This window comes from Mandrillus leucophaeus, unplaced genomic scaffold, assembly GCF_000951045.1.
Source record: "Mandrillus leucophaeus isolate KB7577 unplaced genomic scaffold, Mleu.le_1.0 Scaffold535, whole genome shotgun sequence".
In the NCBI taxonomy this organism is placed as follows: domain Eukaryota; kingdom Metazoa; phylum Chordata; class Mammalia; order Primates; family Cercopithecidae; genus Mandrillus; species Mandrillus leucophaeus.
In genome coordinates, this window is record NW_012105753.1 from 1461594 (window position 1) to 1465864 (window position 4271).

Sequence of the window (4271 nt, forward strand, 5' to 3'; positions counted from 1 at the left end):
GGTTTATTAGACTATAGGTCTGATAAAGATTTGATAAAATATTTCTCTGTCAAATATTTTGTACATCTACACTTAGGAAATTGAACAGATTGCACTATCAACTGAGCTCTGTAACCAACGCCCAGTAAAGTTCAAAGACACTGCACTGGCTAAGAAAATACCCACTTCTCAAATGCATTAGTGTAGCATGTCTGAAACTTTAGCCATTTGCATGCCATCTTCATAACTTTTGCCAAATCTGCAGATTACCTGTAATATTATGTATTTAATCATTTCCTTAAAATCAATAGTAAATTAGCTCAACTTCTTACTTAACACTTTCCTAAACAATAGTTTTCGTTAAATTCTAGGTTTTATAAGCAAATTATGTTTTTAACTTATATTAAGCTAGCAAATAACTCAAAATTTTTAAGTTTAGACATGTACTGCCTAAAATCAGTAGCATGTATCCCATACTTAGGAAAAGTTGTATTTATATTTATCTGATATTTAAGTTATAATCATCTCTTCTTTTCTTCAGACATAGAAGAATGATAGCACCAGATAATATTCTTACCTGTAAGTTTTTAAAGTTTGTCTATCCCACAGTTCTCTCTATATAAAGCATATTACAACATTCTGCAAAAATAGTTGTCACCATCAATAACAAGAAACAAAGACTCCCCCATATAGAGAGGCGACAAATACAATACAAAATACAAAAAAAACCACAAAAATGTGGAATGTATTTTCATCAAAAGTTTAAATGCTCATTCCTTTAAGAGTTCTTCAATCCACAGGCATTTAAAATTTCAAGAAAGAGAATCATTTACAATGAACAGTTTATGCCAAAAAGCCATCATTCTCTGCAATAGATTAGAGAACAATAAAAGCAGTTCATGCCTCGTGTTCGTGGTAAGGGGATCAGTAAAATTGTTTGGGATAGGAGGTGCCATGGGACTTCAGAAATATCTTAAAATGCACAGGAAAACTGCAGGCTCTAAATCCAAACCTAGATCACATGGCACTTGCTGGGAGGAACTGTTACAGCTTAACACATCAACCAAGCTCATCACAGTATTATTTTATATGATAATGCCTAATATCCATCATCATTTACACATGCCTTTTCCTTAGAGCTTAAAATAGATTTTGAAAAGTTTAAAGTAATTATTGGCTTCCTATTCATGCAGATAGAGATGCTATACAATTTTGGTGTCTTCTTGGGGGAAGAATTTAAGGGATTCATCTCAGATTTAAAAGATCTCTGATATGGGGAATAAGTTATTTCTAAAATAATTTTAAGTATTTTGTTTCTCTTGAGGCTTGAGGTTGATAGGGTGGGAAGGAGGTGGGAAGAGAGAAGTAAATTATTTTGGTCACCAGACAAAGACTGGACTTGACATTGGTCTGGAGTCTAGAGTGTATCCCAAGTGCATAAATTACACCCCAATTCAAATGGATATTGTTTCTTATAAGAGAATTAGTAGCACAAAGTGAAAAGAAAGTAAAAGGGAGAGAGAGAGAGAGAGAGAGAGCGCGAGCGAGAAGTATATATTGCAAACAGAGATGCCATTATATTGCGACATAAAGTCCTCTGCTTCCTGATCCTGCCTCTGTTTGCACCCTCAGCCACCCTCAAATCCCAAACCATCTTAAAGGTTTTAATTTGTGGCTTTCCAAAGTACTCTAAAGCACTCATTTCAAACACTAGAATTTTTTAATGAAAGGACTCTTCTAAATAGACATGCAAAGGAATTTAATTTTTCTAGATGCTTTATCTCTAAACAATGCTTCCACGCACTCAGAATTCCCGTCAATTCTCCCCATATCTGATGAGTAAGTCTCATGCCCTATCTACCTGTTTCCTAGCAAAATTACTGATGCCGTCATAAAAGTGGTAGTTTCTATCATTACCTATGTATTCCAGGCCAAAGTCATAAGAGTTATTTTTTTTCATATAAATAATCCTAACAATCCTTTAATTAAACATCTTAATTAAGTGAAAGTAAGACCAGAAGCTTAGTGATTTAAGAACCTTGTTATTAAAACCTTATGAAAAACTGGTTTGCTTTCTCCCCTTCATAACGACTACAGTTTACTATTGTAGGTAACTCTTCCCTTCTCTCCCTCCTCTTCCCCACTCCACCCCCTTCACCCCACCAACTCACCCTCCCCTTTCTGGAAAGTTTCTATTACAGAAGTGCCAAGGTTCTTAGAGCTCTAAAGTTATTTAAAGGTAGACAAGATCAGCAGATGGAAACCGAGTCAACACTTAAGAAAAATACTTCCTCATATATTATGCCATCTACTATGTTTTGTCATTTAAAAGATGATACTCACTTTTATCTTGAAGAGGAAAAATACTTTAAGACCAGCAAATCTAACTCGGAGCAGAGTGAATTCTGGTACAGCCTCTCTGAAATACACTGTTTCTCATAAATGGCATCAGTTTCAGGAAGTAGGAATTAAAAAAAAAAAAAAACAAATCCTGTGACTGTCTCAGAATACGGTTGTGTAATTCAATTCCGGGACTTTCAGCAATCTTGCACCATAAGACACACCCCTTTAGGAATTGCTTCAGCGAAAGGTATTCTGGGAACAGAAAAGTTCCTTCTCCTAATGAAAGTGAAAGAAAAACTTATTATTTAGACTAAGAATGGAGAGTCCTCTTAGAGTCAAGAAGAGAGAATATCAGTAAGAAACAATGAACGTGACATTGTTGAAATCTATTATCAAAAGACAGACGCACACTAAGGCTTCATTCTGTGCTCTGTCTTCGAAGTGAGCTTGCTATCACAGAGACACACGTATTACTAGGTTTATTTGAATTGGTAAAGAAAGTTAGGACTTTTTGGATAGAATATCTGATTAGGCTGACTAGTTTGACAGTGAAGAGTGTCTTATTGAGTTACACAGTGGACATTGTCCTTCAGTGGAACAACTGAAATCTGCAACTCGAAATTTTGACCAAAAAAACAAAAGTGCATAAGATTTCAAAACGTCAAAATATATGTTATTGGAAAAGCTATTGACATGAACAATATTTTAATTTTCTCAATCATTTTCAAGCCTGCTGGGTTAAAGAAGTTTCCTCTAGAGTGAAGGAATCAGTTTTATTAATAGTAATTTGATAAATTTTGGTAAGGCCTTTGGTATACTTCCTAGAAACTGACAGAGTGAAGGACTCCAAAAGCTGGGTCATAAATGCTTTGGCAAGTCAATGGTTTACAACAAAATAGGAGGAAATAATTGAATAGTCAGCTGCTAGATCAATTAAAAAACTTTTTTTTGTGTGATAGATCACTATGTAATGTTTAATATATGACCTTAGAAGTTTAAATAACCAAATGGTATTGCTATAACAAAATTCTATCTCTATTTATTTATGTAAACACAGTTCCTCTCCTCTTCCATGTGTATATTTTTGTGGAATGTTGTTTTGTTCTAACTACAAGTAATATTCATCCATGAACTAATTTTTTGAAACTCCACAAATCTTATTGAGAAATGCCTTTTGAATAGATTTTATCATTTAATATTCATCAAAACATATCATTTTATTTTTGTCTTTTTCATCAATTATGAATCAATACTTGTACAATTCAATTTTTAAGAAAGTTTAATACTTAGAGTCTATGGTCACAGAAAATAGAAATGCTTAATTTCTTTTTTTCTTTTTTTTTTTTTGAGATGGAGTTTCACTCTTGTTGCCCAGGCTGGAGTGCAGTGGCACAATCTCAGCTCACTGCAGCCTCTGCCTCCTGGGTTCCAGCGATTCTCCTGCCTCAGCCTCCCAAGTAGCTGGTATTACAAGTGCCTGCCAGCATGCCCAGCCAATTTTTTGTAGTTTTAGTAGAAGCAGGGTTTCACCATGTTGGTCAGGCTGGTCTTGAACTCCTGACCTCAGGTGATCTGTCTGCCTCGGCCTCCCAAAGTGCTGGGATTATAGGCATGAGCCACCGCACCCGGCCAGAAAGGTTTAATTTCAATATATACTTTTTTTGAGAGACAGAGTGTTGCTGTGTTGCCCAGGCTGGAGTACAGTGGCATGATCTCCACTCACTGCAACCTCCTGCCTCCTGGGTTCAAGTGATTCTCCTGCCTCAGCTTCCCAAGTAGCTGGGACTACAGGCACCCACCATCACACCCAGCTAATATTTGTATTTTAGTAGAGACAGGGTTTCACCATATTGGCCAGGCTGGTCTTGAACTTCTGACCCTGGGTGATCTGCCTGCCTTAGCATCCCAAAGTACTGGGATTACCGGCTTAAGCCACTGCACCCAGCCTA

At 36.2% G+C, this 4271-nt stretch overlaps 1 protein-coding gene across 1 annotated transcript in view; it reads right to left on the bottom strand.

Annotated features, from left to right (window-relative positions):
* ALPK1 (alpha-kinase 1) overlaps positions 1-2449 on the bottom strand; it is a 148818-nt gene extending 146369 nt beyond the window's left edge. Inside the window, exon 1 of the mRNA XM_011997280.1 lies at positions 2323-2449. The gene's annotated coding sequence lies outside the window, so the exon portion shown is untranslated. The remainder of the gene's footprint in view (positions 1-2322) is intronic.
* Between the last annotated feature and the right edge of the window lie 1822 nt (positions 2450-4271).